A 27,273-nucleotide genomic window follows, 5' to 3' on the forward strand; every position below is an offset into this window, starting at 1 on the left:
TTTCCTTTTATAAGATGATCATTATATTATTACTATACCAGCTAAGTTGAATTCTGTCATTTTTCATTTCTGTGTATGCATACACATGTGAACTAAAAAAATTACACTAATATGTGTGTGTGGATGTGATAATAACATATGATCTTAATAGACTCATATATACACACCTACACTACCAAGAACTTAGGATAAGTTGCTGTTATCAATAAATATGTACTGTAATTTTCTTTCTTTTTTTTAATTTTCTTAATTTTTTTCCTTTTTTTGCAGCATAATTTTCTTAATAATATTCCACAAGAAATTTATCTAGACTTATAACTTACACTATAACACCACACATCATCATGCATATATTTATAGAGTTAGAAAATGTTACTTAAAAGAAAACCTGTTCTAAATTATGTGCAAAATTTCAACCTTGGAAATACCTTAAGACATATAAGCTTTTTTTTTTTTTAAATACAAAAGTAGTTTTAAAAATACTTGAGAGCATGAGGATTAACAGTTTATATTCTTATTATTTATAGTCTTTAAGCCACTTGGACATGGTCCTGGGCAACCTGATCTGCATGTAAGTACGGGAGATGTACAAGAGGTTCTTCCAGAAGTCCCTTGCAATATCAAAGATTCTGTGATTCTGCAATAGCCAAACCATATTTGTCCAAATACTGAATTCTTTAATTCCTTAAAATTTAATTTCAAACCAAGAAATGCCAGCCAAAGGAATTTAGACAAAACACTGATTTAGACTGTGGCTTGATGATGGGATTCTCTCTTCCTTTTTTTTTCCTTTCTTTTCCAAAACGTGTTTTTTTAATATCACGTTAAACAACAAATCACAAGGTTTATACTGTAGAATGGATCAGCTTTCTGAAACGCAAGTTCTATGGTAAGAGAGGAAAGTTGGGTAGGATGTCATTTAGATGCGAAATCCAAAACAGTTTATTGATCAGTAAAACTGAATTCAGGGACAAATCTCAGCACATGCCTCTTACAAGGTCCTTTAACAATCTTACTTTTTAAGGTTATAGCTTAAAACTCTGCAGTAAAAGTAACAGAAGACAGATCTGCAAACAGGAAAGGCTTACATGTAAGAAAAGCAAACAGTATTCTTAGCTTTTAACTGGCCTAACTGGCACATCAGTACTAACATGCCTAACTATACCTACATGAAATACAGTTAACAATGCAAGTTTTAAAATATTCAGTCTTTCCAAAAACATTTTTTGTTTTCTCCAAAGCTAACGCACCATCTATCATGTCAAAGCTTGACCAAACGTGAAAGTGACCTTTCAGTAACACAATGCTTGTGCATGCTTGGGAAATGTTGTTTCTTTGATTTTCACGCTGTAGCCAAACTCTGATATGCCTACAACGTTACCTTTCATTTTCCATCAGTGAAATGCTAAACAGTACAAATTAATCTAGATTAAGTGCTGTCAACTGAATTAAACCATGCAATCTGCCCAGTCCAATTCAAATGAATCGTTTGGGTAACAGAATAAGTAAGTATTCTGGCAAAGCAGAATTTTTATTAAAATCAACACATGCTTCAAAAGAAGTTAATACTGGAATATAATGAGATTCCTTCAAAGTTAAGTGGGAACAGAAGCAGTAAACCACAGCCTTAGTGATACCTTAACGTAAAAAAACAGTTGCTAACTACTACTGCCTTACACACCCACAGAGTGTCTCTTGAACATCCTCCAGTTAAATTGTATGTATAATTTGACTGAGTTAGGCACAGCATTTGTCACCATGATGCCAGCTTTAGCAGTCACCTGCGATTTACCAGAGAGTGAGGCAAAGCAAGGGAAAGAAGCTTTACAATATACCCACCCGAGTCAAATCTATATACTTCTCAGTCCAAACATGAGACAAAGAGCTCAGATTCCTGAACAACCACTATTAGAGAAGTTCCAGTCCATGCTACCTGTTCCTGAGCCACCACTGATCCGCTAAAAGTGTTTCATGATAACCTAAAATTCATGCCAGTGTATTGTAATGATTTGGGCTGCAATATGAGTCAGTTTAGCAATTGCTTTGGATTTAGTGAAGCCATTTCTGCAATGAATGTCCCAGATAGTGAAAGAAAGAGATCACTGTCCCCCCCACCATGCTATCCCACTTGCATTCTAAGAGTATCTCAAATCTTCTCACTCTTACCTCCCTGTAATCTCCCACACCATCAGATTTTGTGAATATCCAGAAACCATCATCCCAGGTCCCAGTCACACAGATTCACTGGAACTATGCTGCACAATACAAAGAGGCGACTGATTTTTTCCAAATAATTATCGGTCTCAAAGTTTTTCCTTTAAAGAGAGATGTCTGTAAAATGCACAGTGGAGAGTAAGGCAGCAGAACTTTTGCACGGATCATCTGCAGGGCTTGCAAAAGGAGTCAATAGTGCACAAGCTTCAAATCTCACTTTAAATAAGGTGCAAAATTATCCTGGGAAGAAACCATGTAGTAGCTGGTGTGAAACTGGCTGTAATCCATCTAGATTTTGGAAGAAATTATAGACAGAAATTATCGAACAGAACAATAGTTCTGGTGTCTGTCTGGTAAACCGATTGCCCTGTGTTACAAGAGGTCTCTTAAAAACTATTCTCCATTTACATTATTGACAACACTGCTTACCAATAACGTGGAACTGCAATGGACTGTAATTAAACCACAAGGCTATTTTATTATGAAGATCTATATTATTTTATTCTGAACTATACTGAAACAGTAAATGAAGCTGCAATCTATGTGTAGGCTGAAATCTCAACCACATATAAGTTAATTACAAAGGCTACTTAAGACAAAAAATTACAGCTTTGTGCTGGTGTTCTTTAGTACCTTAGTCAAGTTAGTACCAAAATTTTTGCCTTAATAGCAGTTTTTCCAATTCTTTTTAAAAAGCAGAAAAATAGAACATCCAGCATTCAAAGCATTTTATCTGTCTTTGGCAGTTAAAAAAGGTATCTTTCACAACACACCTTTATATTGCTGTCCCACTTGTATTCTATACTTGCCATCGAAACATAATGAAGATCAGTTTCATGCCAGTGAGAAATTTAAATGCATTATGCTTAAAACAAAATGCATTCCTCAGTGACAAAGTGACTGCTAGGTTTTTTCCCCTGTGTACATGGAATTTTATAATCAATTTCAATTACTTAAACCAGACACTGCACAGAAGCCCATGTAGGCAAAGGTACTAAATAAATATTAAACAAGAACTTGTGAAAATGACCAGCCCAGCCCATGCCTACTGCTCCTGTGGCCAAGGAACAATATAGTGTTTTATTCAGATAGTTTGGAACATGTCAGTCCTGTGCGAAAAGCTGTGCTTTTTTCTCTTAATAACCAATGAAAATATTAAGGCTAAATTAAAGCTTTCATGTTATCTTACAGAATTCACATTTATTTACCTTACATACAAATAAGGCCACAAACATAATTAAGGATATGTGCCCATACAGAAGTACTTCTGGTAAGCTCCCAGTATTTTCTTTTGAAATTCATGGAAGTAATCATCATTAACACAATAATTCACAGCAGAACCAAAAAAACTATAAATTACCCATAGACTGTTTCTTGACTCTTTCCCTCTAGCAGCAATGAAGCCAAGCTCAGGGGTAAGAATGTAAATTCTCCAAGCATGACAGTGCTTGTTGATGATTCTCTGTGCATCTATCTAGTAAAATACAACTACAGTCTCCAGGTACAGCAACTATATGGACAGTAACAGAAAATCTCCAGCAAAAATAAGCTCTTCAAAAAATCATTAACACTTCAGGCATTAGAAACATTACCTGGTGAACTAAAAGAGTACTGTCATGCAAAAAGAACATTTACGCCTTCAGGTAACAACAGCTTGAACTTAAATTATTCTTCCACCAGAACATGACCAATTGTCAGTCTTCAATTGATGCAGAAGATGGAATGAAAAATGTGTTTGTTTCAGCCAAAGAATACTTTTATTTCTTAAAATTTTTATTTGGTCAAACTATAGATAAGCAAAAGAAAATGCATTCTCACAAACAGAAGTAGACTACCAACAGTTTGAGTAACCCATGCTGGCACCGGCTCTTTTTACATGTTACGGAATGGTACACTGAGAAATAGAAAGATGAATTTCTAGCTTAAAAAGCAGTTGGGTGCAGGAAACACTCTAGAAGCAAGTAAAAAAGAGGGAACACGCAGGAGCCATTTATATGGAGAAACTCCAGATACGACATTCATCACCATTCATCACCAATTTCCTACCAGAGAAAAAGCCTGTCTCCAACAGCATTTAGCTCCAGAATATTACATTTAAATTCACATTAGTGAACCTTGAAGAAAAAAGGCTTCTGGGAGAAACGGAACTGGCAAACTTCACATTTTAAGGGACTTGGCTCCTTCTTTCTTTGCAACACTCCTAGTTCTTTTCACACAGCTACAAGTGTCAAAAAACATGCAAGTAGCAGCACATGGTTTATAGGTACAGATGTGCAGACAGGTTGCCACATGCCAACCTTCGTTTGCATTAGGCCAGGGATTAAGCTGCTACTACCCAGCTTCCCCCCTCAGGAGCACTACATTGGGTTCCTCATTTACCTACTTGCTGATTCTCATGAGGATAAAAACAGGAGTATAACAATATTTCTGATACCCATATTTCTCTGACAAATTTTATTTAAACTGGCTAATGGATATAAATGCTGGAGGAAGTAGAGTAAGGGAGAAGGGGAGTAACAACACAGCTGGGATAGCGTGACCATAGAAAACCTGAATCATGTATTAAGCTCGCAGAAAACAAACCTATTGACTGTATTTTCTGTTTTCTCTTAGTACCCGAGATCATTGAAGCGATTACATTTCAACGTACTTCTGAAGAGCTGAATTATCAACATATTAACAACCATCTGACTTGAAACAGCAGAATCCTAAGCTGTATCAACAGAAGCATAGCCTGTAGGTCAAGGAAAGTAATTATCTTCCTTGGTATTCGCTTGACAGCAACCTACTCAAGGGGCTGAAGCTATGCCATGAGAAGAGAGGGAACTGGGGGGTTTTATCCTGGAGAGGAGGTGGCTTCAGGAAAACCTGATGTCAACCTTCAGTACCTACACAGAGGTTACTAAGATGACATAACTGCTGTCCTGACTCAGGTTCACAGTAGTTTAAATAGACAAAATATGATAATGGAAATGAAACTGAGAAATTTCTGGCTGTACACAAAGAAAAAAATTTTACAATGAAGATATGGAGCAGGTTGCCCACAGACACTGTGGGCTCTCCATCCTAGAGTTTTTCAAGACTTGTCTAGAAAAGCCCCAGGCAACCTGGTCTGAATTCAGCTTTGAGCAGGAAGTTGGACTACAGACCTCCCGAAATCCCTTCCAGCCTACACGACTGTGCTACTCTAAGCCTTTTCCATCTCACTCCAACAAAAATGAAAGGGCTTAAAACCATGAAAGAAGTGTAAGTCCATTCCTCACATTAGTTGAAGACCAGATTCTTTCTACCCTAATATGACCTTTCCTTGGTTATAAAGCTGGGAAAAGTTGTCAGAAACAGTTTATCAGAGTTCTAATAGTTCTAGAAAACATGTGATTCTTGCCCACTGATGGAATAATCCTGCATATTCACTATCTCCACACAGAGAAATCTTAAATTTGTATTTTGGATGCCAGACTGTTCATATAATTTTGTTCCTATAAGCTCATGTAACTAAGAATTAATGCCTCTGAGTAAACAAAAAGGAATCCTCAACTGTACAAGCTAAGATGACTGTGTTTTCTAGAGTAAAAGGTAGGAATTTGTACAATCCAATATACTGAAGAAATATCTGGGCTGCCTGGGAAGAAAACAAAGGAATAAAAGTGAGGCCTAAAACTACATGTTATTAGGGGAAAAAAAGAAAAGAGTGAAAGTATAATAAGCAACATGGTTAGCCTACAGCAAGAGCTTGCTAGTGAACACAGTAACGTTTAATCAGCTTCAAGAAAAAATGTTTTGTTATCTTCATTCAGGAGGACAAGAAGTAATAGGCCTAACAAATATAATATTCACATTACACACTCATAAAATATGTTTAATGATGATGGTTAGTCAAGCACTGCAATACACTGAAATACAAATCTCAAAGACTCCTGGATAATTCTCCAATATTGCAAGTCTCCACAAATGACCTGACAAATCTTAAAACCATAAACACTCTTAAGCAGCCCTGTTCTGGACAGGTGAATGATTATGATCCTTTGAATCCCTTCTGTCTCCAAGTCCGCATGATCTTCTCAGACAGAAAATCATACTAAAATAAATCATGCCAAAGAAAAGTGATTCAATGAAATACACACTGGGAATTTGCTGCTGATCTTTGGTCATCATTAAAGATACATTTAATTCTTACTCCTTCTGAATGTATAGATGTGGACTACAAAATGACTGTGTGATAAGAAATACATACTTAAGGCCCTGCTACCAAACAGGCTGACCAAACAGAGTCAATTTTCCTGCAAGACCTGCTCAACAAGGTAATGCGACTAGTAATTAAACATCTTGGCAGAATCCAAGCATTCACAAAAGTAGGAATAGATCAACTGGTCAGGTTCACAAATAGGCTCCTCTGCAGTTTTGATGATACTGAAAAATGTTATTTCATATCTTTCATTTCTGCGTCTCAGCCTGGGGCTTGGTTTTGTCTTTTGGGTTTTGTTTTTTTTTTCAGGTTTTCCAAGCAGCAGAAGTGATATGAGATACACAGTAGATTCTACTTCAAAAGACAAAAGTACACTTTAGTCCCTTAGTGCTAGGTCCACTGCAGACTACAGGCACTTTGGCATAGAACAGAGGCAGCTGTGGCTTGCGGCAATCAAGTCTATTATTGGAGTTCACCACATCCTGCAGATCTACTGAAATACTTGTGGACAGAGGCTCCTTTCCCCAGGACATCACAGCAGACTTGCTTAGCTAGTTTGAGAGCTCCTTGCAACAGCATGAATGACTTTGAGAGCTAAGAGAAATCTCTGTGACCATTTCAGTCAAGGCAATGTCTCCAGAATACTCTTCCACCTACTACACAGCTTAGGTAAGCATGTATTTAACATTTTAATGTTTGAAATGCAGAAATCATGGCAACAAAACTGGCTGCTCTGCTACACTGATTTCAAATATGTTGTCCCTCTTTCAGCATTACTTCCTGGAGAGACATGAGGTTTATTTCAACTCTCCCACAAAAGGTGACCCTTGCCTGTTTCTAAGACATTAAAAAAGGTAATTAAAAAAAATATCTTAGAATCTAATAGTGGGATTCCTATGTGATGTCCTAAAACTCTATGAAAAGAATTGGTTTAGAAGATACCTGTTGATCTTACTGAGAGGGGAGGGAACAGAACAGAAGGGAATGTGAAGGTACTAAGCACACAGTCTGGACTAAGTCAAAACAAGCAGAAGCTAGGATGTCCAGCTACTGGGAGAGTGTTACAAGTCATCTCAGTTTTTGAGTAATATTTTCCATTAGTTCTTCCAAGAACAAAACACAGGAGTTTCCAGCCACTGAGATGACAAACACTTCAAAATTCAAGAGACAGTAATAGTTAGCTCATTTGTTTTTAAAACAATTCAGCTTTCATCATTCATTATTTACAGTTCTTAAAACAGAGGCTACTTTTAACAAACAGATGCTGCTATGAGGAGCAGGCTCTTAGGTCTTTTTGAGTTTAGATCTGTTACTTCACATGGATAAAACACGGTCCAACACAAGATGGATTTTGCTTGAAACACATTTGCTAGCATAGTCTTTGCCTATCCTGGCAGCAGCAGTAAGAGAAAAGCACCATTCAGTATTAAGCTCTTGCTTTACACAAATTTGTGTCAGAGTATGTCTCTCTACTTCTAGTCACTCACTATCTTATCCACTAAACCTAGTAACTGGATAGTCGTACTTGCCGATTTCAAATCATTGCTACAAAAGAGGCTCTTTTAATTTTTTTCTTTCATCAAAACAGGAAATAAAATTAAAGGAAACTAAGTATAAGAATTAGCTACACGGCTAGAACGGGGCTGAGGAAACAACCTACACAAGATCATCATAATTTCAGAATAGTATTTCCTTCCAAAGCATAGTGAAAAATGAAGACTTGAAATTACGCCAAAATTCTGAAAAAATAGAAATATGGTTGGGTAAGTGAGACAATTTCAGCTTTTAATCGCTATTGCAATAGGAAGTTCCACGTCATTCTGGCAAGCTGCCACTGTTTTGGTGGCTACAGTATTTTTGTCTTCCATGCTAAGCTTTACAAGTCATTTTAAGCATCTCTCAATTAAAATGAGGGCCTTTGTTTTGTGGGTTGTGTCTATCAGGGGTTTCGTTTGGGTTTTGTTTGGTTTTTTTTGGGGGGGAGAGTGTTTTGTTGTTTTGGTTTTGTTTGGTTTGTTTTTCTTTTCAGTTTTAACATTTTATATTATGTTGGTATAGCTTTTCTTCTGGAATAAAATTCCAGGCATTCCATAAAATATACTAATTTTCAAAATCATTCACATTGACAGAAAAATAATTACCACAAATTTTTCTGTTGAATATTTCCTCATTACTGTTCTACACATGAACACACACTCTTCTAGCCACAGATCAACACAACAGTCTTGTGACCCTCTAGTAACCTCTTCATTCTACTGTTCATGCCAGCTTTGGTACTTACTTCATTTCCCTCCTAGCAGCCTACACACCTGATTTGCTGTTACCTTTCTTCAACATTCCAATTGTTCCTTGAAACCCAGTTCAACCAAAATATCCCTGAAAACCACCAACAGCTTACAACTTAGTGAGTGGGAATGGAAAAGAAGAAAAAGCAATTCAAATTCATACCCTCTTTTGATGAATACACACAATCACTGAGGCCACATGTGTCATCACTCTCCCACATCACTACTGTATTTCAAAACTGTTTCCACTCCCAACATCAAGGATTTCAACTCTTCCTTGCAAACTTCTGAATTCAGCAAGCAAAAATAAATTCTAGTCAGATGCTCTGTCCTCTAATGATGATTTTTGTTGTGTCCAGCATTATTTTGCATTTCCTTGTACTTTGCTTTGAACCAGAGGTTTAAAAAAAAAACCCTAATTCAATGCCAGGCATGTAAATTCATCCATGGCAAAACCACAAACACACAATACTCAAATGAAAAAATTTGTGAGAAAAGATCTAGTATTATTTTGAAACATAGAGTGATTTGTGCTAGTGATTGCTGCACTTCAGGGTAAAATTCTGCAGCTAAATACAACAGAATTGTACACAGTGAGCTGCAGCCACTTGGAGTGCACTGTCAGACCCTAGGACTAAAAACAAAGTACCACAACCACCCAAGTGGTGGCAGTTTCCCCGTAGTTCCCCAGAGTTTCCTACTTCAATTATGTGGCTTCAATAGTGATAATTGTTTTTAAGGAACTGCAAAGAATAAGTTATCGTATATATTTATATTACCCAAAGTTCACAGCCAAGAAAGGGTGGGAGGAAAGTAAAAAAAGAAAGTTAGCAGGCTGGAAGATTGGAAACAGCACACTGATACAATTAATGACGTTCACTATTTTATGTTTCCACATTCCCTTGTATGCAGAGCTTCCAAGATTTTAGTAACGGGTCAAAGAACAAACCATTAATTTTTTTGTACGTGTGTAAAGGACACGGACTATATTACATGTTAAGTATAAAACCATCTTTAATGATAATTAGATTTTTCATTAGGTTAGAGCACAGTAAAATAAAGCAAGTGTTTCAGCAAAGGAGTGTAAAATGCCTTTCTAGAACTCTACAGAACTTGTAAATGGCAGGCTGCAGGACCTGGCTCACTTCTAAAGCCAGAAGACAGTTTAATGCTGTTTGCTGCTTGGGTTTTAAATCAGATCAGTCAGGGAAGCCTTCAGAAGTCTGCACCCAGCCATACAACTCCATTGCTTAACACCACCATACATAATACTCCTCACTGAGCAATGCCAATTTCACACTCCATTATATATAAAATGCTACATTTTCCAAGAAACATATAAATAACAGAACTATGGTACTTTTCAAAGAAAAAACAAACAAACAAACCAACCAACCAACCAACCGGGTCTTGCAATTACAATAACTGCTTTGCTTCAGGAGCAACAGATGTGGTCTCAGTTTACTGCAAAGCAATACGTACAGCCTGCTGGGGTAGGTTTCAAAGGAGGCTAATGCAGGTGCAAATCTAGTCTTGCACTGGGAAAAAAGCTTTAGACATAGGGTATTCTGCTGAGGCTGATTCCTATCTCCTTCCAAATAACTTTTATCCTTTATGATACCTTCAAGTCATGGAGTATTCTTCATCCAAAATAGAACAGCTAGCACATCATTTCAAACAGAAAGCAAAGCAAGTACATTTCTTTCATTTTTCTGAAGTAATTAATTGGCTCCCTTTCTATTTTATAATCCTGTACAAACTATCAATCCTGGTCTAAGCACTTCCCTGTAAAGCCCTTTCATTTCTTCCTCAAAGTTATTTTATAACTAAATTCAGTACAATTTTTATTTACTCAGTGCTCAGTACACAAATACATCCTGGCAATTTTCACTGGAACAGTCAGGAAAGGCAAGAGAAAGTTGAAGTGTTCAGCTCAACTTTATGATGAGGACTAGATACTTTTTAAACACTGATCAAACACCAAGCTCCTTTCAATCTACTTTCACAAGCTCTATATACTTGGCTATCAGTTTCTGCCCATATTACCTGAAAGAACAATGATTAAAACCTATCACATTTACGTCATATGCAGCAATAACAGACTGGAAGGTGATGGAGTTCACATATGTAAGTTTTTTATGCTTTTTTTAGTATTATGTGTCTGTAGAAAGCATCTATCGTAAAGTAAAACAAATTGTAAGCAGTGTTAGAAATTACCATAGATGAACAGAGTAACTTCTGGTTCAGTTTAACCTTGTTTACAAGTCAGACTGAATTTATTTCTTCATGACTGAACTAATGCCACAAACAACTACAGCAACATTTCTACTGAGAATAACTAGTCACATATCTTATGAATAAATAACTCTCATAGTTAAGAACTTTGCCTGAAGAAGGTACTCTCTTCAAGACAGAGTATCCCAGACAAAATGATTTCTCCCATGCTGAAAACAAGCATTAAAAGAAAACTGATTTTCAGTGATGTATTTAAAAGATTTCATAGTATCAATGCAAGGGAAGTTGTGGCATGACAGAATCACTCTTCAATGGAAAAGTATTCAAATGCATTAAGAGAGGTTTTATTCAAGTTAATAATCAGTAACACGATGTGTTTGTTCTTCTCACTTTATGGCACTCTGCAAAACAATGACTATTTCAACAAACGTAATTTATAAATTTGTTTGTAACTCAAATTTGATTCCTCAGAAGCTGTGTCATATAAACTAGTCATTAAATGAAAGCTGGAGATGTACTAATGAAGGTGTTTTGAATTGCCAGCCTCTTATGGAGCAGCTAATGGCACTGTATACCAATATAAAACTTGGAAAAGATCAGTGTTAGGGTAGATTACAAACTAGTCTTTTCCATCATTTAAAGAAAAAAAAGTATTAACTTAAGGTCTGTAAACCAGTATAGTTGCATTAAAGTATTATTCTTTATCAGCTTAAGTAAATAAATGGGGAAAACCGTGTGCATGCATACTATTTAAGCATTTAATGTTCCTCACACTGCAGAACAGAAAGGGTTTTACTTTGGTTTGGGGTCTTTTTTACAGCTCTTACATAAACAGAACCAAATCCTAAACAATTCCAGGATTTTGCTAGTAATGGTGTTTCATTTTTGATTTTTGACTGAAAAAGAAATCTGAATCTTTTAATGACTGTTCATCATTCTCTGTACTTGCAACCCTTTTGCTAATGTAGCTGCAGTTAAAAATAACTGCTACAGTGTTTTCCCACCGACAACTGTTACAAAGTCTGATTCTGGTAGCATAAAATTTTCATAACTTTTCCATTATAGTTTTGGAAAATCCCAAATTGCCAAACCACAAAAGGACTGAGAAAACAAGCCAAATTATAGTCTAGGTTACAGTAGTGTAATGTTCAGTACTTGGCCCCCTCCAGCAGTTATCTACAAACATACCAACACAAAAGAACAGTGTAGCACCTTACACTACATCCCCGTGACAGCTGAGGAAATCAATTACCAAATTACATGGTCCACTTGCTTCATAACCCAGCTCACCTGCATTCTGACATGCTACTGCTGACTCTGAACCCCTAACCCCTGGAGCACCCTTTGACAAAACAGATAAATGTAATACTTAACTAATTCCTTCTGCAGGTTGAGAGCTATCTGTATTTTGAAAACTACATTTAATGAAAACAAACTACTGAAAAGGTTAGGAATTAGAGAATGTCATAAGGTTAATAGAGGAGCAGGGCACAGCAGCTTCGAAACCATGTGCTGCGACTCAAGAAGTCTGCAAATAAACTAGCAATGAACTGTAAAAGGTTTACCTACACAAAACATCTTGAGGTAAAGGGTCTCCATGGCCAAGCCGAAGGGACCCAAGGTCTACTTCCACTTACTGTAATTAAAACAAGCTCAAGAACTCTTGCAAAAGATGCAGAACATAGGGAGGAAGTAAGGAGAAGAATCATCCCCATCATCCCACCCTACACCTGGCAGTGTTCAAGGCCAGGTTGAATGGGGCTTTGGGAAGCCTGGCCTAGTCAAAGGTGTCCCTGACCATGGCAGTAGGGGTGGAACTTTAATGTCTCTTCCAACCCAAACCATTCTATGATTCTATGATCTTAGGTGAACAATACACTAGTTAGGCCTGAATGCTGCAACAAACTTAGGTCATTCCAAATCATTTCAGGAGAACTTTTAATTGCATTAGTAAGAGATGTAGGGCAGGGGTGCTGGGCTTGTGGTTGATGTTTTCTGCTGTGCTTTCTGGATGGTCCCAAGGGGCTGTTGGCTCATAACAACTAGCACTCTTTTGGACAACACTTGGGAATGGCTGGGTATAGGGTGTAGGCTATGGGCTCTTCCCAAAGAGAGGTATGGGGAAGATAGTTCTGTGATTTTGTTTTGTGGGGTAAGATTAAGGTGAAGGAAGAAAAGTCTATAAAAGAGAATGCTGTCATGCTGATGTGAGCCATGCCAAACTCTGCAGCCTGCCCTCAGGGCTCAAAACGCTTCCTAACACTTTTTACTTGCTCTCCCCACTAGTGACTGGCCCAGTCCTCATGTGGCACTGACTGTGTTTCTTTGCTGGTGATTCAAACTTAAGGGAAGTTCAGCAATTATTCTCTACATTTACCTAAACTCCTATTACCTGAAGAATACGTATTTTAATGATTCACCAAGCATAACCTTTGCACAGGTTATGCAATGAGGGTGGTGAGACACTGGCACAGGTTGCCCAGAGAAGCTATGCCCCATCCCTGGCAGTGTTCACAGCCAGGTTGAACAGGGTTTTCAGCAACCTGGTCTAGTGGAAGGTGTCCCTGCCTGTGGCAGGGGGGTTGGAATTGAATGAGCTTTAATGTCCCTTCCAACCCAAATCATTCTATGATTCTATATACATACATATACATATATGCACACCTACACAAACTGATCAGTTGCTATAATATACTACTGTGGGGGGCTTTTTGGAGAAAAACACGTAAGAGAGATGTTACTTTTGGTGAAACTAACTGCATTGTACATCTTTAATTTACTAATCTTCCCATAAGCAGTGTTTACATTGTATTACTCATATATAATGTGAAAGAGATTTTCAAATCATCCCTTTCAAATAAATCTCTTAAGAATCATAACTTTCGTTCCATTCCTGGTGGAAAAAAAAAAAAAGTTGCATTGTTAAATTGGAACTTTAAAAATTATTATTTGTTTTACATGTGCTGTTAGATCATCATTGATGGCAAGATGTAGTTCATTGAGGTGACAAAAGGCAACATTAAAAAATGAGCTATGGAGCAGTCTTGATGATGTGCAAAGAAAAAAGAAAACACTGATACTTGAAAACATGACAAAATTTTGTATAAACATAACTTATATGAATTTTGAGGCTGAAAAATTTACTTTGCAAGCCAGTAGTACTTTGAAAACTATGAGTGCCAAAAATGTGAGCCTTGAACAATGTACGTAACCCACTGTGCAATGTAGATATGGTACAAACCATGAAAATTATGTTCCCCTGATGACAGTTTCCCAAGGAAGAGAAGACCCAGTGTAAGGGATCTATTTGCAATATGAATGGGTATAATCAAGGCTATTTTGCAGTATTTTAATTTGAGATTCATTCTGCTTGTGTAACTGCAGAAATATAATTTTGTTGCTTTTAAGCATTACAAAAAAATTTAGATAGTTGCCTGTAAAGTAAAAACATTCAGTGTGCTTCATTTCAGTCTAATCATTTTTGAGGTGACATGCAGCATTTCAGATTGCTTTATTTTTTTCAAGTTCTTACAATCTAACTAATATTTCAAGTAAAATATTGAAACTGGACTTAATATGAGGAACAGCTCCATCTTGAAAAATAAAACTAGATCATAAAATAAACTAAATATTTGAGTGTGTGTGTGTTAGTCTTATGGTCTGCTTTGGTTTGACATGAATTTTACCTGTGACAAAATAAGATGGATTTAAATTTTGGTCTAGACATTAATTACTATTCTAGAGCACAGTTATACAGCTCTGTGAATTCATATTGAAGTTGGCCAGATTTCTGTTGAGTTTCAGTTAGGGTAAATATTAACATTTACCTCCAAATAATTTTTTCCCCGTCCTTTCTAAGAATCACAGAATCACAGAATCATAGAATAGTTAGGGTTGGAAAGGACCTTAAGATCATCAAGTTCCAACCCGCCTGCCATGGGCAAGGAAACCTCACACTGAACCATGACAACCAAGGCTCTGTCCAGCCTGGCCTTGAACACCACCAGGAATGGAGCATTCACAACTTCCCTGGGCAACCCATTCCAGTGCCTCACCACCCTTACAGGAAAGAAGTTCCTCCTTATACCCAATCTAAACTTCCTCTGTTTCAGTTTAAACCCATTACCTCCTATCCTGTCACTACAGTCCCTAATGAAGAGTCCCTCCCCAGCATCCTTATAGGCCCCCTTCAGGTACTGGAAGGCTGTTATGAGGTCTTCACACCGCCTTCTCTTCTCCAGGCTGAACAGCCCAAACTTTCTCTTCCTTTCCTCAGAAAGGAAGTATACTGGGGGAGAAAGAAAGCTTAAAAACACGTGCTTAATTTTAAAAGTATAAATGACATTTTAAATGCTCCTACAATAGATCAATCTGGTGGCAGCTGACTGAGATTCTGATTCAATGCTTTTTCTCCTCTCACTTTCTGACCCACCATTACTGTCAACCTGCTCCTGCAGGCTTTTCTATAAAAGTGTCAACCTCTCCCTTTGAAAATAATCTTCAAAGAAAACAGTGTTTATTAGTAAACTCCTATAGAAGTTTCCTTTGTTCTTAAAAAAAAAAAAAAAAGAAAAAAAAATAGTAACTAGTAGGTTTTGAGAATTTAAAAAACCCTAATTTTATGATTGCATTTATTTTGGTACAAATTTCAGGTACTGAAATGTACCCTCCAGCTCTGTTCATATGAGATTTTTTTTTTTTTAATTTAATGGACTTGAGAGGAAGATTCCCTGTGCATGTGTAGATTCCTTTAATGAAGTTTTAATAACATGGTGCATACATCTACTTTGTGAAGAGTAATGAAGCTATGCCTTGAAACAAGAACTCTCTCTAGTTTTCAGTTACAACCTGCAGGTTTAACTTCATAAGCACAAATCTGTTAATCAAATCAGTGATCTGTTGCAAGAAAGGTGAAAACTAATATAAATGAAGCTAAACAGAACATGTAAAATTTGATAAACAATTGGCTTAGTGCTTGAGGATATATATGCATGTCTTTTTTTGCATAATGAAATTTTAATGTAAATTGACTATATAAAAGGATAAATTTATTATGGAATTTTTAAAACAGTATGTATGACACTTTTACAAATTTAAAAACTTAGAATTATGTTCATCATATATGGGTTCACCTAGAAGCTGGGAATTTTACTTCCATAGTATCTGCAGTTGTTATTCCCAGAATGCAAGACATTTAGAGACACAAATACTCAAAAAACCCCTCTGGTAGTTGTAATTTAGAGGTAAATTAAGAAACGAGTATGCAGTCTCCTTATGTATAGCTTCATGTATCATCTCGCTCAATAGCCTGAGGCATTAGCAAGCTTTCAGCACAAAATTTAGTGCTAGAGCATGCATACCTGAGTTATTGTATATCATGCATACTAAATATATGGCTTTTATAGACATATAAATCACAACATCAAGATTCTTGTGTTTTCTAAATGTAAAGTTGATCTTAATCTCACCAAGGTGGCTAAATTTATCTTAATAACAGAATGTGATCCTGTGCAAAGGTTATGCTTGGTGAATCATTAAAAGAAAATACGTATTCTTCAGGTAATAGGAGTTTAGGTAAATGTAGAGAATAATTGGTCAACTTTCCTTAAGTTTGGATCACCAGCAAAGAAACACAGTCAGTGCCACATGAGGACTGGGCCAGTCACTAGTGGGGAGAGCAAGTAAAAAGTGTTAGGAAGCGTTTTGAGCCCTGAGGGCAGGCTGCAGAGTTTGGCATGGCTCACATCAGCATGACAGCGTTCTCTTTTATAGACTTTTCTTCCTTCACCTTAATCTTACCCCACAAAACAAAATCACAGAACTACCTTCCCCGTACCTCTCTTTCGGAAGAGCCCATAGCCTACACCCTATACCCAGCCATTCCCGAGTGTTGTCCAAAAGAGTGCTAGTTGTTATGAGCCAACAGCCCCTTGGGACCATCCAGAAAGCACAGCAGAAAACATCAACCACAAGCCCAGCACCCCTGCCCTGCATCTCTTACTAATGCAATTAAAAGTTCTCCTGAAATGATTTGGAATGACCTAAGTTTGTTGCAGCATTCAGGCCTAACTAGTGTATTGTTCACCTAAGATCATAGAATCATAGAATGGTTTGGGTTGGAAGAGACATTAAAGCTCATCCAGTTACAAACCCCCTGCCATGGTCAGGGACACCTTTGACTAGGCCAGGCTGCCCAAAGCCCCGTTCAACTTGGCCTTGAACACTGCCAGGGATGGGGCAGCCACAGCTTCTCTGGGCAACCTGTGCCAGTGTCTCACCACCCTCATTATAAAAAACATTTTCCTTATGTCCAATCTAATGCTCCCCTCTTTCAGTTTAAAACTGTCACCTCTTGTCTTTTCACTAGATTAGACAGCAAACCAGAAAATATCTAATTTCGACTGGTTATCAACTTCCCTATTCCCTACATTTACAGAAAATATTCAATTTCATAAATTACAATAATGAACAATAAGAAAAGAACACCATCTTGACAGAAGACTCTATCTGCAGTTTCAGCACAAGTGTCTGGGTTGGTGCTCAAAGTACATATGAAACAAAGTAGAGCTCTCTTCCGTACGTCCTCAAATCACTGAACTTTTACACCTACAGGACATTTATGATAACCCACCAGAGTGATTATATATTAGTTATTACACTGAACTTAAATCTTACTTTATGTTGTGAAGAATAACTTTGGTCAAAACTATCCATTAGTTGTGCATCACAACTGCCAGTAGTTTTTATGCCTATTTTAGCCATTTAGAACCTGCACAAAGACATTTGTTTTCCCCCAAACCTAAGTCAATGGCAAAAAGAGTGTGCTTTAGAATTTTGTACTGTGAAGATGCATCCATCTGTATCAGTGTCTGGAAGGTGGATAAAAATATGTGCAGTGCTGTTGTCTATTCAGTTACTCTCTCTCATACCAAATCCGTGGGGATCCTCCAAATGAATACACACTGATTATTAGCAAGCTCTTAATTTTACCCTAACAAGTGATAACCCTATGATCAAGAAGAAAAATCACACTGGAGGCACAGGTTTCTTCTTTTCTTATAGAGGTGCTTAGCATCAGGATATGTGATGGAAGCAATCTTGATAGCGGTCTGTAATCAACTAAAGCTTGAACACACACATTCAAGCCATCAACTTAGCTTTTGAAAATTTAGCTACTTCTGCATTTCACAACAGCAGAAGATAAATCTTGGTGCTGTGACTTTCAGTGCATCAGATCATTTGACATAGTACACTTGACGTTGCTCCCACTGCTACAATATCTAAATACAGGCAGTGCTCCATTCAAGGAACTTGATCTAATACCCAGTTGTTTTCCCAGTGTCTTTACTAGATCTATGGTCAATGTCCTTTTTAAATCCCTCTCATAAACCACTTCTGTCAGAACAATCTGAACAAGTCTGACTGACCGCAACTATGGTGTGTGAACTTAGGAGAGTTGCAGTTTTAAACATTTAAATGCTAATGAGACTATTTGTCACCTTTGCCACTTTATAGAAACACTGACCTTTTTTGATTAAGCATAAAACAATTTCAAAAAGCACAGTTAATGTGAACTGCCAAAACAAAGGTAGACTGTAAAAGAAATATTGTCTGTTCTCCCTCAAAACACAGACAGAAGATCCTCCCCAAAGTCCTTAAACAACGTGGTAACTGAGATGTTTTTCTAAAATCTCCTTAAAGAATACAAGTTCTCCTCACCTGTTCTACTACTGTGTAGATAAAAGAAAGCATGAAAAGCTAAGTACGTTTCTTTCAATCACTGGCCTTTGACATCAATGAGATGAGATAATTCATATTTAATAAAACAGTGCAAAAGTGATTACTGATTATTTTCCTATTATTGTAGCCCTCTCATAACATTTGGGCTCTTCAAAGAGCTCTGTATTTCAAGCAGAAAAGATAACTGAACGGAATCCTGCTAATAAAAGCCGAAGAGGCTGAACCTTTGCCTGCGTGGACATGTGCACCCTCATTTATTCTCTTCCCCCCATTTCTGCAACCTTTCAAAAAGAGACAATTCAAACACTTTGGTCCCCTTTGGTCACTGGCATCACCAAACTTCGCTCAAGCATTGCTATGCTGAAGAGCAGGAAGCAGGATACTGCAGGTCTAACAATTCAGAACAAACAGCATCACCCAATGGCAGAAATTCAAAACTGCAGATTACAGTGCTTTCTCTTTACTAGGATACAAAGAAAAAGCAGGAGAAAGTGAAAAAAAAAAAAAAACAACAAAACACTAAACCCAACAATCCACAACTAGGGAAACCAGTGCTCTCTATCTCAAGACTGAGTAGGTGCTCTGATACAGCTTCATGTACTTAAACAGGAATTTTAGCAAACATTTTTCAGGGTTGATGACAGAAGTTACACTGGCTTGAAAGCACACAGGTGAATCGAACTGAAGGCTATTGATAAGGCAAAGCCAGGCTGAAGTGTGCAAGGCAATTCACCTCTACTGAACCTAACGTTGGGCTGCCACATGAGTGCAGGGAGTTAAGTAACTGAACTCTACTTTGATGAAACAGAAACCAAACACCAGACTTGTGTAAGCACATTTGTAAGCTTCTATCTAGCTTGATGCTTCTCTGATTTTGGTGGGAAAATTAATATCAAGGTCCTGTAGCATGTGTTCAGCATCCTGCTTGCTGAACACTGGTAAGGAATCTTCCACCACCCCTTCCACAAGCCTTCACATAAAGTCTCCTTTATGTCCCCCTCACCTTGAATGTAGCACAGAGCACCACTAAACTCATGAGTTAGCACAGTAAATTCATCACAGAATGTAGAATATCACATATGTGATGCTCCATTGTTTCCTCAAAAAAAAAAACCCAAATAACTGCATGTAGGATGGTAGTTAAGGTAAGAAAAGGGGAAATCCAAGTTCATGCCGAGGTTAGAACAATGAAAAATGACATAGAAAGCTAATGAAATTCCTTGTTATCATAATGCAAAATATTTGTTACTTGTATCTGACACCAGTAAAAGCAGAAAGAATTTGGATTAACAGCTCAGATCTGAGCTGGAGAAAAAGTGTTCAGAAAGGCAGACATTTTTCTACATATAGTGGTCTTGCTTTCAACAATCAGCAACACTGACAATAAACAGGAAACACAAATTTCTTGCCTGCAATACAGGGCTCAGTACGTCTTCCAAGACCCTTCAAAAGATAGAAAAATTATTAGCCACATCAGAAGGTGGTTATTTTAGTAATGGTTTTCATAACAGTGAGTACCCCCAAAAATTTAAGTTCTTCACCAGCTAGAAAACTAGTGAGAAACATTTTTGGTTGATACAGTGCTCTTCATTTAACTGAGAATGATATATGGAGCAACGATGAAAAAATTCTGAATACCTCAGAATATTTTGCAAGCTACTGGAACTTTAACATCCCTTGTCTTACTGAAGCATTTAAATCCAAGCTGGAGAAAGGAAAAACAAAGCTGTCATGACTCCCAGACTCCTTTTTCTAGATGCTAAGCCACATCATTTCCCATCGTTATAGGCCTCAAAATATATACCTGGACAAAGAAATTACAAAGCTGATTGAGATTTCTGAGGAAAGCAAAGACATTTTCAGATTTCAGTGGACTTTAAACTAGGGTATTTACCCAAAAGATGCTGTGGCTATTCTTGAAGAGAGAAAATACCTGCAAAGTCCAGGAGAACTCTCCTCTGTTTTACAAAGGAGGTTAACAGGCCAAGAACCCACCTGCGATATCCACAGCACAGCTGTAACCCCTCATTATATGATTTACGCTGTGTTAACAGAAATTACTCCAAGCAGCAATGACTACCACACAATATACATTTCAAGCAAGTACTATGTCAGGTCATTCTGCAAATGGTTAAGTCTAAAAAGCCTGCTACAGCACAAAACACTCTGCTGAACACCAAACTTATACACATGGTAGACATGAATTGGTAACTACTATTCAGTCCACTGGGCCAGGAAAAGAGTTTCAGGAATCTCTGAGAATTCTTCCATATAAAGACCAATACCTTATCTTTTTTAGATTTCAGTCTGCCTTAAAAATTATTATTTCATATGAGCTGCTCCTCCCTAGGCAAATTAAATATAAATGCTATAGATGCAGTTTCAACACTTAGAATAAGTTTATTGTGAGTTTGAAAAAGGTCTGGAAACAGCTGTTTGACAACAGCGTGCTGAGCTTTGCTTTAAAAAGGGCTAGAGCCCTGTGTTGTGCTCAATAGTAAAAGGGTTCAACACCAAACAGGGTTCAAAAACCATCCAGAGCCAAAAAGAGGCCAAGAAGCCTATAAGTTGGTACTGACTATGGAAAGGTATGCAGAGCCAGCTTGTTTTAATTCTGAATGTTAGAATACATCTAGTCATCTTACTCTTTCCTATCTTCCCTTTTCACTATAAATCAAAGCAATTAATTTCTAGGGCTATCCAACATTTCAATTTCAAAGACTGAACTTCACAAGATAACCTTCCTCTCACAGCCTTCATTTTACTCCAAAATACCCAAGTCCTGTTCTTGCTTTGGCGAATGTATGCTGTATAGGATCATTCTACAGACATCTTCACATTGGCAGAAGCCAATGTAGTTTACACTTATGTATATTCAAGGTTTGGTCAGAATCTCAGCCTATGATTCATGAGAACTTTATAATAAACAGATGGATCTTTATACCCTTTTATCTGTTAGATGGCAATTATAGTAATCCCCCACATGAAGCAGGCAAATAACATACAAGAAATGAAGTATGGTACTGTGTATATGTCAGCCTTCACCTAATCACTGAGGATATCCAGACAATCAATATGTGAAGATACCTCTTATGTAGTGTACAATTTAAATATCAAATGGAAGCTTTTTAAAATAAAAGCTTTAGAAAAACAAAAAATAGCTTATGCATTACTAAAATTAACCTTTAATATGAAACTTTGACTGTACCTAAGTGCATCTAAGCTCCTTGCAAGAGAAAACTTCAAGTGAAACTGCTCAAACTGGACAAGTCACAAGGGATGCCTTGATCAACTCTACCAATTGCCAAAAATTGGTAACTGGAATAGGAGCAGGACAAGAGGGAACATTAACTTGTTGCCTATAAAGGGGCAGCACAATATAAAAGTTTTGGATTATTCTCTATCAACAAATCAATCACACTGTTCTAAAAATAATTCAGCACTTCATAAACAATACTGCAGTGGGCATGTATCTCTGACCTAAGGTCAAAAAAAATCCACATCAACCCTTTAAGACTCATAGTGTCCCACCACTTGGAGATCTTGCGATTCTTTTAACAGTCTCCAGAACTTTGAAGAAAATCTTGGCACTTCATTAATCATTTGTGACAGAACTCAAAACTAAAATAAAATCCATATGGGACCAAGACTAGAGACAGTTACCTTAGATGTCAAAACAGATACTTTTAAAGACACTCTTGAACCAGAGATACTTTTCTATTTGGAGTAAGTCTATACCAGTTAGGTAGAAATCTTGTTTCCCCAGCAAAACCTAGGCTTTTTAAAGCACTTCTCTGAGAAAGCCCATTTTAAGCCCATTTTAAGCTTTATTGCCGACTTTTACAGTGCTATACCTAGACAAAACTTACCCATTAAAGGGCTCAGTCCTGCAACTCCCCGAATGCTTTGTCTTTATCTAGCAAAGCATTAAAACATACAGACAGGCACAACATTAGAGCAGCCCCATTCAAACAGTGGAACCATGCAGAACTTTGCAGTTAGCTGTGAGGGAGCTCACAACTTTGGATCATCCATATCCAAAAGGCTCCACTGTTTCTGCTCAACTCTTAAATGAAAAATCTTGCCTGTTTTTGGCTTATGTTTAAAATTAGAAAAATATGATAATCACAGTTATGTAGGTTTCTAATGAAGAAATCAAAGCAGTTTACTTCTCTTCCCTCTCTCAACAGCACACAGATAAATGCGGGATGCTCTTCACTGCAAGTAACTCAAATCCTGCCATGCCTGGGAGAATGTAATTACTTTAAAAAGTTAAACTAATCCTAAAAAACCAAAAACAAAAAAACCCAAGAAAAAAAACCCAATAACCCAAAAATTGGATAAGCTCATAGAGTCTTTCTGAAAACCTCAGGCAAGAAAAAGCCAATTGTTAAGTAAAACAAAGTATTTGTCTTTAGTTTGAAATTTTCTATTTTATAATCACTACAGCCAGAAGACTTAAGGAGCCAAACAGTGACAATTTTATCTATGGGTACTGGCACCTTTTCTTAACTGTATTCTAACTAGATTCATTACACACCCTGCCCCAGTGAAAAAAAGAATGAAAAAGCAAATTCCAAACAAGTCAAATCTTGTCTATACTTTCAGGCAGAACAGTCTTCAAATTAGGGAGCTAGTCTCATATAGAGCAATTTGGCTTAGATATATATATATAAAAATATCAAAGTTACAGTAATTACATAAAACAGTATCCAGATGTTTTATTTGCTACTTTATTCTACAGAAGCTTCCACCCCACCACCACCTCTTCTCCCAGAAAACTTTCTCAAGCCCGCAGTGACAAACCCCAACATAATTACACTAGAGGAAGCACTGCTGCCACCTCAAATAAAAACCAGTCATGTAAAAAAAAATTTCTTCATAAATTGCTCACCTCATTAGAGTGATTCCATTGTGGTAGGAAGGTGCCAGTACCAAAGACAACCCTGTATTTCAATTTTTTTCCTCTATATAAACAGACCAACTTTATCAAAGAAACACATACTAAATTCAGAGACTAATATCCTATCATTGGGTCCATCAGCATCTCTAGTATCTAAAATGTCATTGGCCTAAGGCTATGGATTACTTTATTTTCCTGAAGGCATCAGTTTTGATTTAAACAGGCTGATTAAGAGATATCTCAAAGATACATTTGTGCACATTCACTATGCTGGAGAGCACAACAGGTCTCTCAGCATATATCAAATTATCCCCAGCATACTAAATGTATTGCTAGAGTAAGCAAGTAGCAATAAACTACCTATCCTATCAGTAACAAGAGTTGCTTAAAGACAGCAAAGCCAATGCAAACAGATTACAGCACCAAACCCAAGCTGAGTGCTTTGTTCTAAGTTAAGTTTAACTTCGCATTCAGGAACATCAAAATTTTCCCTTCAAGATCCCTCTCAAAAGGCACATGTTCTGCCAGCTGGCTGCTCCATGTTGCAAGTAACACAGCTCATGTCTCACATCTAGCTTGTTCCAAACAACACTGCATCCTTCAGTAATAGTTTTCACAGGGTAGAACCCTCAGGCAATTCAGACTCCCCCGTTTGATCTCAGAGGTAATAGTGAACACTAAAGTGAATAGTGAATAAAGACTGCAATTAAACTTTGTCAAGCTTTCTACTTCCTTTCAATCCCCTATTTATGTACTCCGGCAAGGTTGTGTGATTGAAGTCTGTCTAATTCCTCTCTTTACAAAAGAGGAGGGGAAACAATGCAGAATAAGGTCTACATTATTTCATTCCTTACTCAAGTACTGATGACACTTGCAATTAAATCAAGTATTTTAAACAAGTCATAATGCATAAACACCTCACAACATTAACAATACTTTTAGGGAATGGTAATAAGTTTGTGCAGAGTAATGCAATTTGTCACAGCAAGGCAGAGATCAGTTATCTCACCTTCCAGTACACATTCTTGTAAATGAGCAAAGAAAGAGAGGTGCAGACTAATTGCTGTGACCTATTTTGTATTTATTTCATTTCTACAATAAAGGGTTATAACCTCTAGACTTCATCTGTTATGTTTCTTTCAGAAGTTTTATTCTTTATTAAAACATTTCTACTATATTAAACCAGCAGAAAGAGCTGCACTGAATCCACTACTTCATAGCGGAAAAGTGAGAGCAGGAAATAGGTATAAATTCTGTCCAAATGACAAATCTAAGGTGTTCAGAAGGCAAGTCAAACAAGGTGAGGGGAGTATGGAGTTTTCACTTTTTCTTTGATAACTTCATTCATTAACTACCAGCCAAAGCCTCCATTCCTTGCTCAGCCTCAAAACTCATCTCCTTCCTTCCAGAATATTTAAGAAAAACATACAATGTGTATTTGTGAAAGAGACATAACAAAATAACAAAATACAGGATCGCACCCCATGCATGACAATAACTCTTTACAGCTTTTCCTTCTATAGAGATGCACAGGAGAATTGAACATCAGCTGCAGGCTTTTGCCAGGTTCAGCACTCAAGTAGCTCAATGTTCAGTGTCTTAAGTACAACACTTAATTTTTCTTCTCTCCTCTTTATGCAAAAGAGTTCACATCTAAAGACATGCATGTACCAAACATTTATCAGTCCAAAATGAACATTTTATCATTCTTCTTACAAATACCAACCCATCCAGCCTCGCAAAACATGCAAGTGGGCAGTAAGCCTGACAAGACCCATTTTAATAACTGCATCTCAGTATATGACTTAAATGTCTGCCCACTCCTTTATATCTTAAGAACTTACCACAATAGTAAATACCACACAATAAATAAAACTATGAGGAAAAATAGATGCAAAGAATGTATTGCTGATGCTAACAGAGTACAAGCTAAAGAATGCTTTTCAGAAAAACAAATAATGATATAAAACAGAAAGCGAAGAAGCAATAAAGCACTATTTTTCAAAGCATTACAAGATTTTTCACCACTGCCCACAAACCAGTGCACTAATCCATTGCAATTATTGTTCTTATTGCAGGTGGAAACCATAGAGATGGTGAAGCAGCCTTTGCAGAGCAATTATCCTTCTACTTCAGGCATTCTGTTGCTTTAACTCTGTCACTAATGCCCCATGCAGTAGGACTTCACTGCTGTACTTCAGCAGACATGTGGTGCATGAAACAGGCTGGCTCAAGACCCACCTGCAGAGAGGCAGGTAGTCACTCAACTCTTGAAGAAGCTCCTCAAGATAGTGATGTAACTCTGTCCACTTAGGGCACTCAAGTCACCACTGGGGTTCAATGGCTTTGGGGAATACTCATGTTTTCAGAATAGGTCATGCAGACCGATGCCACGCACTAAGATTGTATTATAAAATTAGGGGCTATGTTTTTTATTACTTATTATTAGTAGTAACACAATTACTCAATTTACTAACGCATTACCATTGTTACTGAGAAAAGAACTCCACTAGGACTAGAAATTACTGCAAAATGTTAGAGAAAACAAATGTAAAAGCCTCAGCTAATTAGAGTCAGAATACTAGCAGTGCTGTTCAAAATCCTTTGGTAAATGCCCTCTCATGCTAAGCAACCAGTAAACTGACTGCAGAGAAAGCCACTTTTCCAGCTTGTGCCTAGAATACACACAGAAAGTCACACAAAAGCAATAGCCAACAGTAAAGCCCAAGTTCTCTCAGATGTGTTGGCCAGTATGCTTGTTACATAAAAAATACAATCTACCCTGTATTACATTAATTTTGATTGAATACAGAAAGTAAACTCTGTGTAAACCCAATAATGGATATAAAGTAAGATCTATATCATGAGATACTACTCTGCAGAGAGGTTTGGGAACCCAGGAACTAACCCCACTTTTATTCAGTTCTAGCTCTGACTCATGCACCACTTTGAACAATTCACTCTCAGCTCAAAACTTAGTTTTTTTACCTGTGCAATATGGGCTGCTTTCCCCTTCCTCACAAGCATGTGCTTATGTGTGGAAATGGCCTTAAAAATGACAAGTGCGTTTACCAGAACCAATTTAACTGTATGAAACTAACTGAAGGTACAGACAGTGTATCATGGTATTGGCATTTCTGAAGTTTCAACGGCACTTAAATAATGTTCCATGATATCGCACAAAAGAATCTAAGTAATTTTCAAGACAGCATAAAGCAATAATATTTGCAGGCAGCGTAAGGCAAGTTAATACCCACCTTCCATTGGAAACACTAAATCTGCTTGCCTAATTGCTCCAGGGGCCTTTGAAAATCCCAGCAAAAATGAACAATAAGCAGTAAATCAACCCTTTCAAATGAAAGCAACATCCTCCCCTCCACTATCATAAGGTATTCCACAAAAAAAGTATTTCACTTACACAAACATGTATTACACCATAACGGGATCAGAGACTGAGGTATGCAAGAGTGATTAACAGTATTAATTTTTCAGAAATGTTAATATCTTTTATTATATTCTGTAATATGAATGGGGAAAGGGAGGATTATCACTGTATTTCCCATCTATATGCCCACATTATTAGCATTTGTCAAAGTGGGTAGCATTCCTCAGATTTTCCATTACTCTACCCTGCAGAAAAACACCCAAGGGCACAGGAGAGCTCCTCTCATACACTACGAAAATGCCCTGCTGCCATTATAAAAGTCTAA

General features: G+C 37.2%; 1 protein-coding gene across 5 annotated transcripts in view; it reads right to left on the reverse strand.

Moving 5' to 3' along the window:
• ATXN10 (ataxin 10) overlaps window positions 1-27,273 on the reverse strand; it is a 114,579-nt gene that overhangs the window by 29,306 nt on the left and 58,000 nt on the right. The gene's annotated exons all lie outside the window — the stretch shown is intronic.

This window comes from Neopsephotus bourkii, unplaced genomic scaffold (genome assembly GCF_033783945.1).
Source record: "Neopsephotus bourkii isolate Nb327-2 ecotype Australia unplaced genomic scaffold, CSIRO-AGI_Nbou_v1 NB_107, whole genome shotgun sequence".
In the NCBI taxonomy this organism is placed as follows: domain Eukaryota; kingdom Metazoa; phylum Chordata; class Aves; order Psittaciformes; family Psittacidae; genus Neopsephotus; species Neopsephotus bourkii.